General features: G+C 43.9%; 1 protein-coding gene across 5 annotated transcripts in view; it reads right to left on the bottom strand.

Annotated features, from left to right (window-relative positions):
- LOC117236949 (SH3 and multiple ankyrin repeat domains protein 3) overlaps positions 1–20,282 on the bottom strand; it is a 177,733-nt gene that overhangs the window by 48,417 nt on the left and 109,034 nt on the right. Inside the window, exon 1 of one of the 5 annotated variants that reach the window (XM_033500411.1) lies at positions 7,509–7,976. The exons of the other annotated variants lie outside the window; for them this stretch is intronic. The gene's annotated coding sequence lies outside the window, so the exon portion shown is untranslated. Of the gene's footprint in view, positions 1–7,508; positions 7,977–20,282 lie in introns of those variants that run through there. 5 annotated transcript variants of the gene reach the window in all.

The following is a 20,282-nucleotide window of genomic DNA, read 5'->3' as shown; positions in this document are numbered from 1 at the left end:
GCCGGCAGGCTGGGCTGCGTTAAAACTTTAAATAACCCACTGACCGCATCGTATACACAATGCTTACGCTTCGAGGACAATAGCCAACGAAGCCAAGACGAAGTGGAAACGCCGCAAGGTCGCATCCTTCGCGCCCGACCAGAAAAACACTCATCCTTAGGCGTTAATATTCCACTGACGAAGGGATTTTCTTCTTCCAGTCTCCTGGTTCTCCCCCACTCGAAAGTGCCGAGGCTGCGGACAGCCAACGGTACGAAAAAGAACGAATACCTAAGAGGGGGACGTAAATCCGCTTCGTTTCTTGCTAATGTCACGTGATCCTCAGGGTTAATAATTACGTTGATATGGTTTGCAATAAGACAAATGTAAAATATGACGATTTGTTTCTGCAAGAATTATTACGGGGAATAAGAGATGCGAGTACAAAGAGGAAGGAACGAACGTCTTGATCCACGCTATTGTTCACAAGTCATGGGATATTTAAATCGTTACTCTGATTTACAATGACGTTTTCAAGCGCTTAACGGTGATTTCGCTAATACGAGATCGATTAACAACGCGTCGAATTTTAAAATTTTAAAATGCTTTCCTGCAAGAAAAAGAAAAAAAAGATAGAAGGGAGAAGAAGAAATAAAAAGAAAGAAATGGAAGATTTGATCTATTTAAACAAGAGTTACGTTTAAGATTGATAGATTAATAAATGGTCCGTGACTTATGAACCCCGGTGTATATTTTAAGAAGACTATACAAAGGCAATACGTTGCTACGATAATTCCTGCTTTCCCACAATACACACAGCTTTTCCCTTTCATTTTTCCCCTCCTCTAGTGATATTTTATTACATATATCGTACGCTGGTCAGAACGATACTGATACGCTACCGCTTTTTCCAACCGGCTAATCGATTATCGCCTCTCGAACGGGCTATCCTCTCGCAGGAGACGCGGTCGAGGAACAAAAGGAACGACGAGATACAAGAAAAATAATAAGAGGGAACACGAAGGGAGACGATGATGAACCGAGGGAGAAGGATCGTACGGATGGACGGACAGCAAACGCATCAATGACAAGCCGTAAATCATAGTTTTACGACCCGTCTTTATGTGGCCCTTATTCGTGGCAGTCATCGGTGGGGAGTGCTTTTGCCATTTTTCTGTCTGGCCACCCTGTGTGCAGCGCATTCAGGGCCGTATCTCCTCTCCGCCAGACGACGAGCCGATCGACCTTTTCTTCCTTCCAATCGACCAAAGAGGATGGAGAAGCGGCACGCGAAATACCGGCGACTTTCGTGACGCTGGGGGCAACAATTAGCGCTCGACGTGTTCGCCATTGAACCGACTATCGGAAGTTTGAACCCATTCGATGAAGAAGAAGAAGAAGAAGAGGAAGGGGATAAACGCCCATGAAAGGTAAATGGGAGCAGCTGCGAGAACCGAAGCCTTTTGATTTTTCCCTCCAGGCTTTCTATTTAGAGAGTATATCTTTAGAAAAAGAACATTTTTTTCACCTTGATGCTTCGAGTGTTTAAAGGGTATTGGAACGACGCGACGTTCAGAGACAAAAGAGAGAAATTCGTAATACGTCGACTTTAAAGTTCGAACGAACATCGCTCGATCCGCCCCTGCACGCGCGTAAGTGCATATAGCAGGTACCCGCTGCGTGGGCGTCGCTTTACGGGTTTGCTTTTAAGTGGCCGTACCTTAATTTCAGAGTCACCTAACAGTGTCGTGTTTAACGGTGATTCAATGATAATTAAAAAAATCCAAGGTTACCTATGGAACCATATCCGACTACGAAGGGGAGGAACTCCGAAGGACGGCCAGGAGTTAAAGTACGACCATGACATTCTCCTGGTCGCGACCGTGCACCTCCGACTCTCTAACCCCCGACCAGCGTTCCTCCTCTGTGCGATCGCTCGAGAAAATGTTGGATTCTTAACCGTTTAAAAGTCGAATAATCCCGTTGCGCAACAGATTAACTTTACATAACAACAGATTACATGAAAGTAACGCGTTCTAAAAATATTCAGAAGCTAACGTTCTAAACACGACTGATCATAATTACGAGTAGGAATTTTTTTTTCATTTATTTGTGTAACTTGAAGATGTAAAAATACACGAATAAAGTATATTGTTCTTTACAATATTAAATAGAAGCGATTTTTTATTCGTCCCATTTTTTTTTAATTGAGTCTATAAAAATATGAGTTTACATAAATAATCGTAGGCTAGCTACAATAAATGCAACGTTTTATGAACACCTTTTGTGTATCGTGCGTCGGTAGGTTGACCCTCGTATGGCATCAGTATCCCGTTATCGATAGTTATCCATAATGTTAATGAAGCGTACTTCGATTTTTACGATATACGGGCGGCTTCTAACAAAATTTCTATCGCGTATATTCGTAACACGTACGAATATTTCCACGTAATGTCGACTACGATCTCCCCTATGATCGGTACTCTGATAAACAGGCCGTTTCTAACTTGGAAATTCAAGTCTCGAACATCCGTTGAAATCGAGGAAGGAGTAGTCCCGGCACGACTAGAAAAATCTATCATTTGGTACGTCGATATCTCCAGATGTCACGAGTTTTTATCCCCGCCATGATAGGAATAAGAAAAATCTCGTTAGGATGAGAGAGCTTGGCGAAATACCGCACGAGACACTGGTAAGAGACAAAATATGCAGATCACGGAAAAGCGAGAGTCAAAGTCGAAAGAACAGCTACGACGGAGCTTCTGGTATCTCGTCTCGGAGTCAATCTCGTCGGAGCCAAGCTCCATGGTCATGTGTATGCACGGACGCGGAATAAACGAATTTCTCGGCGCCACGCGTCTTCTCAGATGGTTCGACCCTCCAATCTCCAAATTTCTATTCTACTAGAGAAGGGTTCCACAGCTACGTTCTTTGAATATCCTGGCAGCTGCGGTTTGTGGATAATGCTGGAAAAGCGTAAGACCTGCTTTCGTTGCCTTTCTGAAAATCTGAAGAATGGAACGACGAGCGGGTTTAATTATATTTTCCAACGTCAAAAAGTACCTCAGGAGATCGAGTAAAATAATAAAAAATTCTTGCATTCGTGATTTCTCGTTTTAATACGTCAAATCTTCCTAGCGTGTTATATAGATCTATCTTGTTTGTTAAAACGGAAACAAGATTGAAATACGAAAATTCGAGGATCGCAGCGCAATTAAATTCATGCATTTTTATAGAATAACTTGGGGAAATATTTTTGACGAACGTGAATCGAAAAGGCTATCTGATGAAATATAGGAGCAGTGGAGTGTACAGAAAAATATGCAATTCGAGGTTTTATTATACGTATAAACTTCACAAGGATCTGAATAATTTGATCAATTTGTAGCAACAAAACTGAATTTAATTAAAACGTACGAATAACGACGGCCCTTCTTATATTCGATAATTAATTAATATTAATCGAAGCACGGTTTTTTCCGTAACTACATCCATTACCTAATTGATTTGTGGTACATATTTCTACTATATTGAACATATATTTACATATGACCAAAGTGTATATATACACATATTAATGACCCATTAATAAATACAAACAGCGCTTGTTAGCTTGCTATGAATTTAGAAGACTCTACATTTAAATTACCTATTAACAGATATACCAGTCATATGCTTCACTGTTTACTATATATGATATGTGTATTACTACCTTTAGCATTTACCATCTAAATATCGCTGCTTACACATTTTATTTATTTTATACATTTTCGTATTTTTAAGTTCTCTATAAACGCATAAACATTCACGTCCTACGTATATGTATAACTATTACAGGCGTTAGAATTTATCTCATATTTGGTAGTGTCCTAACATACGAACGAAGGCGTAGCTACGTATCTACGACGATTATAAAGAACAAAATCACTGCAGTTCGACTTGGTCGGAAATTCTCAGTTAAAATGCATGTTGGTAAATGTTCGGATACTTTCGAACGGTAGTGTATATCCGGAGAACAATAATGATGACATATGCTGCGTGTACGTAACATCACTGGCTGGGTTGCAATTACCGACGTGTATAAAACATTACGCTCGTAGACCAGCCAGCGTTGCATTGTTCCAAGCGTTTTGTTGTTCGTCCCAGTTGTATCGATCGTGCCAGATGTAAATCATTCTCTATAATTACGGAAACAATGAAGCAACCGATAGCGTAACCGCTCGACGCGGCTCGAAATACCAAAGGATCGGTCTACCAAGGATGACGTTGCTCTGTACGTAAATTACTTTCATGTACTCTTTATTGGTTATTGAATTATGTCCCATCAAAGATAAGCAAGCGTTCGGATACTTCCGAACGGCAATATATTTGTCATAGACTTATCAGAAATCTCTTTAAAAAGTTTTGTACAACAGACACGGTATGATATTAAATAACAATAAAAATAGAATCTACGTAACAACCTACGCATAATAGAGATACTATCATAGACGTACATCATCGTACGAGAAACGATAATTTTGCGCAAATGGTCACTGGTACGAATCTTTCTAAACGTACGATAGAAAAAGGAAACCCACGAACTTGATGATAAATTCCCGTATTTACCATAAATACGAAAACGTCTCGAGAAAAGCAAAGAGACAGTAAGAGAGAGAGAGAGAGAGAAAGAATAATAACGGCGACAGTATAATAAAAAGTCTTTGCAATAAATGTTCGAATATTCTCACAGGCGATGATAGACGAAGGTTGGAAATCGAATTTGTAAATGTACTCTGGATAGAACTTACGCAGCACCCTAATATAATTCGACAGGGAGTCCGCGTTTCCCCTCGAACCGATATACCGATAAAAATTGCTCGCGAAACAGGATCAAGCGGTGCCGTCCGATCCCCTCGATCGTTCAATCAAACAATTACCAGCTGGTTCCCGCGTTCATCGCGTTCGATCAGCGTCGGCTATCAAAATGATTTCGCTGATGAAAACGGACCGGCCCGCTTCCGGCGAACCAGAGAAAAATAAAACAGGAGGCGTCGTGTCAGTACGGGAATGGATGCAAGGTACACAAGGTATATAAAGAGGAAGTTCCCTCGGTGAAGAGCCGCAAAGACAGACAGACAGAGAGAGAGAGAGAGAGAGGGAGGAAGAGAGTCTTGATACGACGACGACGAGTGTAACACACGTGTAACGATCGCCGACGTCGTGTGAACGCCGAGGGGTGACACCAGAAGGGAAGAACGTTCGAAGCAAAAAAGAAGCTCCGCATCGTTGGCGACGACGTTACGAAAGGGGGGCGGGCGGAAGAATAACACGTACCACCCTATCCCTGGGTGCCGTCTTTCGTTTCGGACCGCCGGCAACTTTCCTTCAAGGGAGCGCATCAGCCCTTCAGGGAACTCGTCGTTTCGGGCTGTTCCTTCGGTTAGATGCACATGACTTTTCGAAAGCTTCCTCGTCCCGAGTCGCCTCCAAGCATCGAACTTGTCTCTTCGTGGAACCCGCGACACAATGATCTTCGATAAACCAACGCTCCACCGAGAATAAAGTTCGATTCGTTTTGCGATCGAATTTTGGGAACTTTGACGAGAGAACGTTTTTAGTTCGACTCCATACTTTTTTAACTTGTTAACCGGTTGGAGACTGTTCGCGAAAGATGGTTCTTGTTACTTCAACGCGAGTATCGATGTACGCTGAAGTTCTTAAGCGTTTGGATATTTCTACGTTGTTACAAATACATGGAATATATGTCGAGTAAAATTCCTTAGACTAATTGTAGTTTCTGCTCTTATCCGAGGCAATCGTACACGATTAGTGAATGTCTATGTAAACGACGGTCCGTATAAATGAAAGAGCGACGAATGAAATAGGACGAAGGATAATCGTGGAGATTAATAGTTTATACGAACTGTTAATCGCGATTAATTGTAGGAATAATATTCAAAAGCTGTTGTCATCTCGACGAATCGTGTATTTAATTTTAATGTACTGTTTAGAAGATTGTAAATAAACAATTTACATTTCATACGGTACATATCCGTTGATTCCGCGAAAAGATCGTAAGCGTCGTTTTTGATTATTTTCTTCTCGTTAGTTCGTATATTTTAACAACGTTCATTCATTGTTAATACACGTATTTATAAATATCAGTACAGAGTACAGCAACTCTTGAAAACTACTCTTGTTCCCGATGAAATTGCACAAACATGTTCGACAGCATCCAGGCAATAATACCTATATGCCAGATCGCGGACCATGAAAATTAAAGTAACAGGAGAACGCAAAATGGGGTCAGGTGTGTAACACTTTCAATATATCACTGCCACGATAAAAGAGACAATATCGGTTAAAAGGATTGGTTTTTCGACCTGTGAGATGTTACAGGATCGAACGCCATCGGTAGACCGCGAAACGATTTCTATAGAAGCTACGTAACGAGTGGTGGTGAAGCACAGGGGTGCGAAGAATAGCGCTAAATAATCGAATCAGACCTTTCGAAAGGTTAAAGGGGAGGCAAGGTCGAAAGTCGAAGGTCGGCAAGTATCGGGAGTCGACAAGATCGCGCGACGTCCATTCACAAAATTTATAAATAGCCGTTTCTCTAACGGTCGGGATATCGAGACGACGAGCAATCTATTCTCCGCTGGCGGTAAGCTCGTACTGCGCAATATTCGTTTCCCTCTCGTAACGGGGCGAACTCGTGGGACACTGGTAACCGGACGACGCGTCGCAGCATTAAATGGAGAAATGTAGAGCTCGTTACTCGCTATCGGGGCGCGTTACGGACGCGTTAATACACGTTGAACACGCAGCCAGATCCGATAAACGTATTCGTGCAACATCGTGGCCCACATTCCGCGAAAGAAGCTAACAAACGCGTATAACATGAACGGTTAGATCGTGACAAGCTTGGTCTTCGGCGAGGAATGCGGAGTTTCTCGAGTTCTCCGAGTTTCGCATCGATCCCCTTATTCAGAGTTACTTGGAGAGTCCGATGGAAAAGGAGAACGCGGTTTCGCGATTTCAAGTTTCCCAAGGGAGACGCACGTGCGCTATTTCGCGGCAATGATCTTCGAGGTCGATGAGAAATAGCGGAAATTCTCCGACCGAGGAATTCCGATGGAAGTTACGTGCGCGACAATAGCCATAAGCGAAGCGGGATCGCGGAAAGTTCGTCGTCCTCGGTCGTGCAGCCATTCTCCTTCGTAACTGCGTACAACGAGTGCGACGCTTTCCAAACAAATAAATCTGCAGGCCGAAAGCGTGAGAGGGTAGGGTGTGGAAGGGTGGCCCGAGAGGGCGGGTTGCCGGTGCACCCTCTTGGTTCAAAACAAGTCACGAGAGAGCGGGCGCGAATAAAAGGAGGCGGAGGAATGGTGCGAGAATGCGAAAAGGGAGAGGCGAGAAAGTAGCGAAGGTTTGGGAAAACAGGGTGGCGATGGAAACGACGGGAGGAGCAACGGTACTCGATCGCGCAACGCTGGGAAAGCACGTGCCGGTGAACGCGAACGTCGCTGCTTGCCGACACTTACCCCACGTTCAACGACCCCTGGGCTGTAAGAGCGCGAACGACGATAAACCCCGTGGTCTGGCCGGCGGGTTATCGCACCGTCTCACCAGCGGTGCCGGCCGTTGCCGAAAACAAGACCGGAAACTGCCCGCTCCCCCATCCCCTGCTGCCGATCGACGTTCGGTGTCGTTCCGTGTTCTCGTGCCCGGCGAACGTTCGTACGCGCGTTGCCGCTACTATTCGGGGTTGCCCGCAGCAAGATGCACTAGCAAGATGGCGGCCAGCCGATGACGATGGTGGTCCTCTCCTCCCGAAAGAATCCTCTAGGAGGGAGGTGGTCGAAGGGTAGCGGAAGCGGCGGTTCGCGTCCGTGCGACTGGTTCGCGGCCAGACGAGCGATTTCGCTGGCGAAAAGCGCATCGGCGGCGCGAATAGGAGGACCGGCAGCTCCGAAGCGAGATCCAGCCAGCGTGGAGTGCATCGCGCGACTGTCAGCCCGCGGGCGGGGACGGGGGTGGCGCGTATTCCGGCGAGCCAGGTGGCGCCAGCGCAGCCAGCCGGTTTTCAGGATGTTCCAGGGGTAGTTGGGAACCCTGGTGGTGGATGTTCGTCGCTTGGCAACCACGAGAGATCGACCGAGTGTGCTAACCGCCCTTCGCCCTCCCGCCATCGCCTCTCGCGCTACCACTGCTCTATCCGCTCTCGCTAGCTTGCTCTCACTAACTTGCTCTCACCTCCCTCTTTCTCTTTCTTCGTCTCTCCGTCTCTCGCCCCATCCCTTCGTATTGCAGTCTCCTCATCCCATCTTGTTTCTCCGTCTCTCTTCTTTACGTACACACGCTCGGCCACCACCCTCTCGCGATCTTTCCCAGCAATGGGAATGATACCCCTACGGCGGTTACCGATGCTCTTGCCGAAACTATCCGTTTTTCTCCTCTATTTACGAACCAGCTACCGTCCAGTGTGCCTTCGATTCCGAGGCGATACCTCGGCGAACCTATGGAACCAGTCCGATTAGTTCCGCTATCGCTCGTTTACCAAAAACTCTAAGAAGACGATGCTTCGATTCGAGAAATCATCACCCGATCGAGGGAATACTTTTTTCTTCGAACCTCTAAACGCGATACGACCGTAAATTTTCCAACGACGATTAAATCGTTTCTCCGATGGTTGCGATGTTACGTTACCGCGAACCGCCTCTCGCCGTTTTTGTATCGAGACCTTCGTCGAAAAACGATTAGTGGACGCGTACCGTCTAGAGTGGAGAGAGCATCGGGGACGCAAGGGGGATCTATCACGGTGATAGATGGGAACTCGAAGATTTATGAGTGGGAGAACAACGGGCTGCCCGGCTAATGAATGATGATCGTCGATTCGGAAAGAACGAACCGATGCCCGTGGATAGATCGCAATCGCGAGCCAACGTTTTTCTCGTTTTCCCTTTCGTTCGTAATCTCACGGACACTTTTGCCGCGTTTCCATCATCGACTCGCGGTAATAAGTTCCAACGGTATTTAAATCGCCATTGGATCTTTTAGCTTTGCGCCTCGAGTTGCCGCGATCTAATTAATTCCGCGGTCTGTTTCCGTTTAACGGAAGATCGTCGAGAAAGATTATCTTTCGCTTCGGAGTGTCGGCCAAGTTTTTGCTGACTTCGTTTCTCCGAGATTCTCCCTAATTACTGCTTTTCCACGGCCAAGTCGTCGAAAGTGGTCGTCACTAAGGAAACTTTGGAAATCGAATTTTTTGTCGTTTTCGGTGAACGATCGAGCTACGAGAGTTCCGAACTTAGACGAGCACTCGACCGTCGTCGTTCTCGAAATTTTTGTCCGATACGCGTCCTTGTTAAGGGAAAATTATTAGCGACAGATGCAAGGCAGTGTTCTAAGTATTGTCGATTGTTGCCTCTTCTCGATTAGATCGCTTTTACGCTACTATATCGGAGATGAGAGTCAGACAGAGAGTCAGAAAGAAAGATTGGAGCTCCTCGTTTCGTACGAACAGCGTTACCAGTAAACAATAGATCGATCAGAAATTTGGATATAAAACAATAGTATTGAGTTGGCAACTAAGTGATTGCGGACTTTGTTATTGTTATTAAAAATTTTGTTATTACGACCTAATAGCAAAATCCGCAATCATTTAGTTGCCAACCCAATAGAAGAATAGCGAAGAATAGTAGAATACGAGGTACGAAAACACGCGGTAATTTTACGAAAAGGGATAATTCTAACAGAGTCGAAGCTCGCGTTGTGTACCGAAAAACCAAAAGCACGACATCCATCGATCATCGTGGAAGCTGAAAATTCATTCTGATTTGTCGTTAGTCACGTTTGGCATCGTTTTCATCGAAAAGTCTTGGCCAGTTAATTAAAATATTAAAATAATTATAAAGTATACAGAGAAATTTTATTTCCTCCATTTTCAGCTTAAAGGATCCTGTTTCAAGGGTTCAGATAATTTGAAATTGCGAGAATAACTCCGGACCCATTAACGAGGGACGAAATACGTCTGCTAACGAAGATCCCGAACTAAGAACTTTTCGGTGTTCCTCGTTAAACATTAATTAAGGACTGATTGACCTGATTAGCTTCTCGTCAGATATTCCCTTCGTGGTTAAATGTCATAATGAACTGCTTCTTTCATCGATCCATCCTCCGACAATAGCGATCATCCATGCGAGAACCTCGTGTTTTCTTCTACCTACGAACTCTCGTCGTCGCTCTTTTCGATTTCCAGAACACTGAGCTTTCTATATTTTCTGCGTAGGACGAACAACCAGTCCTTCGATCGTTCGAGAGGCGATCCCATTTCTTCTTAGAAATCGTTTCTCACCTTTTATAGCAGAAAATCCATCAGAATCGAGCGGCTACCTTAAAAGTCGTCACAACGTGATTCGTCATCGTGTTGTTCTATGACCAAGGAGAGAACAATTTGCAATGTCTCAAGGATCGAGTTTTCACTATCCGCGCCATTCGCTATTGTCACTCTATTTGCAGGGCAAACTGCAATTAGACAGCGTTTAATGGATTTCAGGGACGAATAATAGAAATAATTCCGACAGGTTGGAATCCTGACGATTAGGAGAGTACTGTGACTCGCGAAACACTTGGGCAGTCGAACAGTATAGGCAACTTGCACGCGTATATCATGTGCGTTATATACAACGCTCAAAAATATTTTTATTGTAACGTTAAATGCGAGGATTCTTCGTCCATCTAAGATCATACAATTTCTATTCACCTTAATTTTTAAAATTTCGCACGACGTACTGCTTCTTCTTTTAACGACTTGCTAATAATATCTCGAGTTTATCTCATTCTCCGCAGATGCGCAACTCTTATTTAACGAGGGTATACATTTTCTGATTTGTTTCAAGGGTCAATTTTGTCCGAGTACGTTGTGTCCGAAGAATGTTTCGTACAACACACGCGATATTCATAAAACGTTTCCGTAAATGTTCAAATACCATGGCGAACCGCTGCAAGATGAATTCTTGATGCAACCTTGAACTATGTCCAGCGGGCACAGAACTCGCAATTTTGCCCTGAGCAAGATGTTGGCGCGAAAACAGGAGCAGGTTTTCCAAAATGCCGTGAGGGAAAAGTCGTGACATGTGTCCGTGAGAGCCGACACGTTGTAACTCAACGACGGGAAGAAGCATTCGGAGCGGTTTATCCATTCTGCCTGGATAAAACGCATAAATATGCAAATATCAGTCCGCGTACCATTTAGCGGAGCCACCGGAGTGGATTTCATTTAGCCCTCGCCCCAGTCCACCAGCGAGGAATAATAGTTTCCCTATGGCCCTGACTGCACGCAGTCGCTTTCTTCCTACTCATCCATCAAACTTTTCCAGTCTCCGTGCTCTGGCCCGCGATTATAAATTCATTGGTCCGTTACGTCACACTCGCGTTTTATCGATAAACGAAACGAGTTTTCCACAACATGGTTACACGTGGTTCCACGGTACCAAGTTACACGCCTGTCCAGACCGTAAATCGATTCTTCAATAAGATAGCGTACGATCGAGTCGATTAAAATCGCGTCTACGTCGGTCAACTTTTGATTCGCCGAACGAGTCGATCGACTACAAGTCGTTGTTAAGCTAAAAGGTTTTCTATTAAGATTTCGTTGTTTGACATTTTATCGTTCGATATAGAGTAGTTCGCGAAGCTATTCCAACAGTTCTACAAACTTTTCATGAATATATCGAGTTTCACCGATACTGTAACGAGACACGACTGTTATTGATCACATTGATAGAATCATTGATAGAAACTAATCTGAGAATTGTATGTAGAAATTACAAGATATTTAGTACGAGTATAACGTATTTCCTTATATATTTATTATTTCGTATTGTATTCATCGATCATCGATTATATCGATAAACGTCAGTATCCTTGCGTTAGTTTTTCTTGAAAATTCATATATCGTTGAAGAGGCGTGTTGAAGCATGGCGCGTGAGGGACATACATAAACAATGGCCACTTTTTGACCTGCGAACCCAATCGGGCTTGTAGTAGGAGAAGGGAAAGTCAGTCACTGTGCGTTAATCGATCAATCAGCATTATATTTATCCAGGTAATCCACTTCGGTTTTTTGTCAAGTTATTTTAATTTTAAATACTTTATCGCGAGCCAGAATTGTTTCCCAACCCATTCACGACCCAGCCTTTTTTTAGACTTTGAGAGAAAATGCTTGTTACCAATTATTAATAATAAAAGCATAACTTTTCTCGTACGTTTATAACGCGCACGTAATGCACTAAAACTTGAAGCTGATTTCGTCGCGAACAAATACACTTATCGTTTAATAATTCGTAATATTATAATAATAATACACTTGTTACGCGGCTAACATATTTCGGCCATATAATTAATCTAATTTATTCAACACGAACGAATATAAAATTGTAAATTATCTCGCGTTAATAATTGAATAAATTAATAATTCGCAAACTACGATGTCGTGTACGCGTATTAATCTGCACGTAATGAAACAATAAATAAATTAATGAATGATCAGTTTTATTCATAGAAGGGTTAACGAGCAATCAAATCCAACGATTTTTCTTCCTCGTAATTTCTTTCTCCTATCGTTTCATGAATAAATTTTATTTTAATTCTCCGTACCATTCGTTCACCGCTATCGTCCAATCCAGCCAAAAAGGAAAGAAAGAAGGAAGCTAAAGAGAAATTCGACGACACTGGTAGATTCGCTCTACGGAGGATCGAAGAGGGTGCGCGATAATAGGCGTCTATTTGTCGGTCGCTTCGCCTTCGATATGTCGAGGCTTTCAAACGACCTCGTATTCTCGGATGCAAAGTACTCGCGGAAAACGACTGTAGGAGAACTGGATGCAATCGAACGGGGATAAACAAGTCGACGAGGGGACCGAGCAGATCCACGTTATGAGAACGCGATCACAACGAACTCTCGATGCGAAGAAGAAAGAGAAGCAAAAGAACGTCCGACCGAGAAGAGGGAAAAGACGAATAGCATCGTTGATCCTGGATCGACGAGCCGCTTGTACAATTTCACGGAACGTGTACATTTTTATCGGAACAAAGGATCGAGCGGGATGTTGCGAGCACGCGTTGCTCGTTAGTCCGCGAAAGACGATACTTCTGATTCCGAGGAAGGTCGGCAGAGTGGCTGAAGGAAGGGAGGGTCGTAGTGGCACCCTTCGTGTACCAGGAGTGGCACACGCCGGGGGTGAGAAACGGCAAAGCCACGGGCCGCGTCACGCGAGTCCTTTTGTCGAGAAGCGCAGGGGTTGAGATTCTTTCGCCTTCGAGTGCCTTCGACCCCTTCAGCCACGCAAGGAATTACAAGCCAGGACCCTCGTCGGAAAGGGAACCGCGCGAGGATTCCTTCTAGAAAGCGTACGCTGCAATTGGCGTAGCGCGTGCGCCGTAACGTGCCTTCTCCTGCTGTTTTGTACGCGTAATCTTCCGAATATGTTAGAGAGCTTGACGTGTATGGTAGAATGATAGCGATATGGCAATGTCGCGGAATAAAAGCTGGATCGCTAGTCGGAGGGCTGCTAACGAAAACAACCCTTGTACGTATTTGTCTTTCTCCAGGCAAGCAAACGAATGTGTGTTCCGATATGCACGCAATTAGCTTTAGCTTTTTTTAGTTTTATATATAAAAATAAGCATTTAATATATTATATAATTTCTATGAGCGTACTGCGGAAGAATCGTATACAACGCAATTACGAAGTTGCGCACCTCGTGACGAAAGTTTTGGTAGAACTGAGAATTTTCATTTGATGTTCATTTTTTATAAACGATCGATACGTACGATCTGTTATTTCAATTTTATTCCAAAGTTTCGCTGGAGATATCGAAAGTTGTATTACTCGTCGAGACAGCAGCGAGATTGAGAATTCGGATCGCAATAGGCAACTGTTTTCTCGACAATTTGTCGATAGAGGGTACATTAGCGAGTAGAAAGGAGGGAATCGGTCTGACGAAGAATCTGTCTATCGCTAATGCGCGCTTATCGAGAAATTTACTTCGGCGGTAGATCGCAGGGGAACGAAAAGCTCACTAAATCCCGCGATCTCGTACAAAGCGCAATATCTGTCCGCCTGGTTCGTGCTCGGCAGTGCTGAAATATTGCCAGCACGCGCGATCCCATCTTCGAACAGGACCAGACTGCTACCTCCGATCGACCTCGCTGCAAACGCAGCACGAACGAAAAGTCGATGTTTCGAAGTGTCAGAAATGGCCGTCGGTTCTTCTATAATTAGCTTTTCAACGTCCAGCTATGCACGCTTCGTTCGTAACTATTAAAAAACTTACAGAAAGTCAGTTACTGTCTGAAAATTATTAACACCTTTAAGGATTATTATCTCGTTTGAAACTTTTCATCAAGATAGATAAAGATTATGGAGTTTTAAACGGATAAAAGATATTTAGTTTTACAATAAAAAGTTTATCTTCACGATAGCGAGGTCAAATCTTTTATCGTTTATCGATGAGATATAAGCGACTTAGAGAGACAACGTGTAACGATGTAACGCTCAACCTATCGTGTTCATCTTCTAACTTCTACAAATGTCCAGCTGAAAATCATCGTGACGTAAACGAAGATTCTGAAGATTTCAACTTAGTCACGAGTTTCCACTTTTACAAGTAGCGTCTCCTAATTGATTAAGTTGTAACTTTACTCTCTGCCGTGGTAAATTTTCTCGATTCGAAAGGACTGCGCGAACCGAATGACCTTGCTCCGTTGGCCGATACTAGGAAAACACCAAGGACCTAGTGAACTCTAGTGCTTACCTCGGTAGAATCGAGTAAACGCGTCGCGTTAGCTTTCATAACAATGCTGCATTAACGCGAGCGTTGCGAATGCGCGAGGAGTAAACCGGTGCTGCGAGACTGGAGCTTTCATCGATCCCGATACACACCGCTGGAAGCTCGTAAACAAGCAGCAGGCTTGCGTCAAGATGGGCGAGGCGTGGTGCTCACGGTTGCACGTTGCTTCGACGATTTAACGTCCGATTCCTTCGGGAGCGAAGCAACCGTACGTTACGTGCGTTCGCATACTCCAGAAAGAAGCACACAGAGATACAGCGGTTCGCGAAAGTACTCGAACATCTGTAGAAGCTTTTACGAACATGTTACGTACGTTATAACGAAACGCTTTGAAATTTCATTAGCACTGTAACGAGACACGGCTATTGTGACTACACTTGTTAAATCTGAAATTGTATATGCTAACCCCTTGCACTGCTATGTCGAGTGTGACTCGACATCAGTTTTTATCTCAGGAGCTCCTTTGTCGAGTCCCACTCGACATTCCTTCAGTGCCACCTTTTTTTTTGTGAAACGTGCGAAAGAAAACCAGGATTGTATCCTGGAAATTGTTTCAAGATATATCATACACTTAAAAATTACTAAATACAACAACAGTGTGAATAAAACTGGTATTTAAGTGAATTTGTTTCTTCCTTTATTTATTTAAATTGTCTTATTTTTTGGTTAAAGTAAATTTCAAATAAAACACTTGAAAGCACTGGGAGCTGCTGGTAACGAAATTGAAATAAAATTCGCAGTGCAAAGGGTTAATATTGAAAATGAACAACTGACTGTACAAAGCTTCGTCATCTTTTCGAAATATACGTTTACTCTACATACGTATCTTGAAGCTTCAATTACAGCCAAGCCATAAGTATTCGAATGTATTATGTTGAGGTTCAGGTTGACTGATTGAAGAACGAGTGGATGAATTTGTAATAGAAAAGTATTTTGAAATAATTAAAAGTATAAATATAAGTATAATGTATAAGTTTATGCTGATTCAGATCCTCACTCTCATAGTGTTACAATACCAATAGAATCAATAGGAAGCGCGTTCATATATTTACAGCAAAAGGAAATTACCAAAAAAGTTTAAAAGCTTATAGTTTTGGTTAGAGGTTACAGGCAACATTTATAGAAATCTGTTTATTAGTTCCTTTGTTCCTAGACCTTGCAACCCAAAACATAATGTATATTCAAGGGAACAATAATATGCACCGCTCCTTATTTAGAATATCTCTGCGTAATAGCAGTCTCCAGGTCACGGATATACATAAATAGAGATGTAGAATGTTTCTTGAAGTAGTTACTTCGACATATTATCTTACCTTTATAGAAGATGCGACGCATGAACAGGAAAGGGAACCGATCGATCCGCTAGAATTTTGCGTTACAAGATACACAAGATAAGTTTGCATACAGCGTAATAACCGAAGAATATGTAAATTTGTATTTACGAGTTACAAGACGAATATGATTAGTTATCTAAAATCGTACAATCTCCATCTACCTTGATCTAAGATTTCGAACGAGGTGATAATTCTTACTTTTATATAACACGATATATACATAGAGATTTTCCGTGATAAATGTTCGAATACTTTCACGAGCCACTGTAGGTGTACAAAGAAGGAGAAAGAGAGGGAAAGGTCGCCTTTATACGGAGGCAGGCATGCACGTCGTGAGATTGCTCGCCGAGCTTTCGAAGGTAGCCGAGCGCGTGCACGAGCGACGACCTTCGCGCTTAATTTTTCATCGTCCTCGACGAACGGCGTTCATCGCGTAGCGTCGTCGCGAGCACACGAATCGAGAGCAACTCGATTCCGAGAGATGCCATTGGCGCGAACGAGCGTCCCATGAATGGGACAAACGAGACTGCGTTTCATAATAAAGACACGGTAATGGAAGACTCGACGATGCCATGGCCATCGTTGCAGCTGTTAGCGGTTGACGAGGATAAACCGTATCTAAGCGATGTCTGCCGATCTCCTTCTATATTTCTACGGCGTTGAGAAACCGTTTTAAAGAAGGAAGAGTTCAAGGTCTCTCTGCTCAGAATACCAGAATACCGTAGGTTTTGTACATGTTCCACAGGATGCACCCAAATCGATCGGAACCAATTTGCTTCCTTTTTTATCTGACGAACGACGGAGAGGAGGAAAGTAGGCGCAAGGTCCTTCCAGATTAGATCGAGCTCAATTTAGTTGCCTCTGGAGGTTTGACCTCGATTTCCAGCCGTCACAGAGACGCCCTCCGGCTTTCAATTCGCGCAGGATGTGACACTCTCGTACTCGATCCCCTTTGCTCGGCTAAACGGGAACCATTTACCATCGAGGGCATCGTAACTCCCTTCCTTTCTGTTTTTTCAACCACCTACGCTCCATATCCGATGACGATATTATTTTTAGAGGCAATCGCCTCCTACGAAGACAGACCATTTTTGCAATCGTGCGCGATCAAACGAGTCGCTTCCTTCGAAGCTCGGTTCGTTCGCACGATACCTCCACCGTGATCTCTCCTGGTGCTCCCTTCGTGTTCGCTTCGTGTTCGTCGTGCGTTGGCCATCTCGAGGAAGGGTAACGATTGCCGGGTATCGATCGGCGTATCGCGAAGCGCCCAGTCGCTGACTTAATTAAGACGTTAATGGAGACAGGGCCGAAGAATCAAAGCGAATTTCACGCTTCCCCTTTCGATCCGTCGACCAGCCCATTAATTTGCCGAGGCAAAGGACGACGTGCCCCGGGAGCCGAGGTTCAGCCGGAGCATACTCGTAGATCCGACGTATATTTGACGTTTGATCGATTGATCGCGAGACCTCCGCCCACGCCGGCAAACCCTTGAATTTTCTCCGCGGCAGCCTATCATCGAACCGTCCTTCTGCGTTTATAGCTCCATCACGAGACTTTTTTCTCGCCCTGGCGAACCCCTCCGTCTTGACATCTTCGTACACGGCTTTCATACATCGAAACACCTCGTTTCATCTTTCATCGTATTTTTCTTTAGCGTTATTAGACTAGTTCGAAGCGAGGGTACGCATCGAGGAACAAAATAAAAGAAGCTACTCGCACGGTACAGTATCAACTCGATAGGGTAGTTTAACCCTATTTTTATTGAAACGTCGCTGGTAGTATCATCGTTAGAAGTTTCTCCATCAGTTTAAACGACCCTTCTTATTTTTACGACTAAGAAATCGAAGAATCCCATGGTAAATAGTTTCGTCGATTAACGATATAGACGGTTCTACAAGGAATTTTGGCGTACGAAACAGCCAAAGTAAAACGCTCCTTGCGATATTCAGAAGATGAAAGAAACTTTTCTTTAAGTTCGATTTCCCTAGGTATATTTATAAAAATATAAAATTGCGTATAACGGTATATGGCATATACCGTGCAAATGCTATGTGACATTTGCATACAGGTTATAGTAATTTTGCATTGGTATAGTAATTACCTTCGTTGGGATCACGCTCGCGAAATTAGGATACAAAGAGGCGATTCTCCCACGATACGGTCGATTCTCCGGATCCCTCTTCGTGGAACCGTCCGTTCCAGAATGGTGATTACGAAATCTCCTCTTCCGCCGTTTTAATGCACCGTTTACCACTTATAATTAATTTGATCTCGTACGATCTGAACCTCTGTAACGCGTTAACAGATTACTCGGAGAATTCAGTGAGAGCGTCCATGTATCTTACGTGGGACAGTGAATGGGAGCGGAGAGCAACGAACGAAAGAACGAGACGAGACCGAGGAGAAAAGTTATCGTACTCGAGCGTATATCTTTGCAGCGGAGAACTTTCATCGTTCGTGTGCCAGAGACAAACTTTTCCCTTTCCAAGAGACAATGCCGAGGATCTCGTCGGTCGATCGTAATTCACGACGCGGTTGTCGCACACTTTTGCCAGACTCTCTCGCCGGAGAGTCTGGCGGCCGGGCCGAGGGAGACAGGAAGCGGCGCGAGACAGGAAGGATATCCTGCGAGAAAAGAGCAAAGAAACTAACGTAAGAAGACGTAACGTCGTGGTAACAATCGTCGTGGTAGGCAGTGGTGAACGAACGAAGAAAAAGATTTCGTACAACGAGATAAAAAATTGTAACGATTAACTGAATCTTTGGATTCGGAGCTTTCGCGATAACTTAGATGACACATTTGCGACAAATCGAAGTTATTATCCCGTGAAATCCAGGTTCGTTTCGTTTCATCTAAATGGCTGCGACGGAAGTTACAAAGTAATTGTGAACTTAGTCGGACGTAAACGTTGCTACGATTTATCTCTATTTTGTGTTTCTATCCGACGATAGAAATTAATAAAATTTATACATATACATAGTCCTTAATCGAGACATCGTAAACTTGCTTTTCCTGTTCATGGTAGTGACACGTAGTAATTGGTCAGTTATTTTATTATCAACCTTGTTCCTGTTACGTAAGAGGATTTATCGGTGGCAGCGAGTTATAAAATTTCATCTAAGGGGCACAGGTCGTGCGTTTCGACCACTGTCGGAACGATCTAACTATAGAATCGGTCTAGTCACCTACTACCTACACCTTCCCACCTACTACATCTCGTTGTTATCTGGCGAAGCCGGACCGAAGGTAGGCAACCGGCATTGTTAACGTCCTCCACGAGCGGAGGTGGAGGCTTCGCGTAGGGGGACGCCTTCCGTTTCAACGCGAATCCCCGTATCGCGATATCCGAGCTGGAAAAGGCGCGAGAAATCGCTAAACTTTCGATTTCTCGACGTCAGACGCCACGAATATCGTCGACCGATGGAAACGTGCCGCGTTTACGAGCAACCGTGTATAGAGACGAACGTTTGCTCCACGCGGAGATTAGCGTTCACGGGCAACAATTACTACCTACGTAATGGTTCGTGATAACGCGGTATAACGTGCTGGTTCTCGACGCGCGAGTTCTGTTACACACCTTCTTCAAACAATGCTTCGAAATTATAGCCAACTCTCTGCCCTAGCACCAGGGAATTTGAGCCAAAGTGCACAACGTTGGGGCGTTCGATGACGTTTACGAGCCTCCTGTCTGTGCAACGAGATTTTTTTGTACGTGGGCGCTAAACTGTGGGAAAGAATGTTGAATTAAGGAGATAGGATCTTCGTGGATCAACCTTGTCAGCGATATCGTCGTAAATGTAGCAGGTTACGGCTTCGTGTTGGCTAAACAGGGTGTAAATGTGAACGCGAGAGAAAACAATCTGTTGAAAATTCTTTCGCATTGGCATCGGCGGCGTGTTTCTTAATAATAACGTAAATGGGTTACTCCAACACGAGCTTTCATTCTTCGAAATACAAACAACGCGTCTCGCATCGTTGAAAAATCGATCGCAACGCGACGATTTTTACGACAAGATACTCCAACGATACCAACTTTCCGTAGAACAATCTATATTTTCATAATACGATTCCACGAAAAGAATTTCTCGATACAGAGCACGTTATATTTCGCCAAAAGTGATTTTGCC

The sequence above is a fragment of the Bombus vosnesenskii genome, unplaced genomic scaffold, assembly GCF_011952255.1.
Source record: "Bombus vosnesenskii isolate JDL3184/JDL3185 unplaced genomic scaffold, Bvos_JDL3184-5_v1.1 scf7180000013352, whole genome shotgun sequence".
In the NCBI taxonomy this organism is placed as follows: Eukaryota; Metazoa; Arthropoda; class Insecta; order Hymenoptera; family Apidae; genus Bombus; species Bombus vosnesenskii.
The sequence above is the reverse complement of the archived record's forward strand: the minus strand, read 5'-3'. Positions and strand labels throughout refer to the sequence as shown.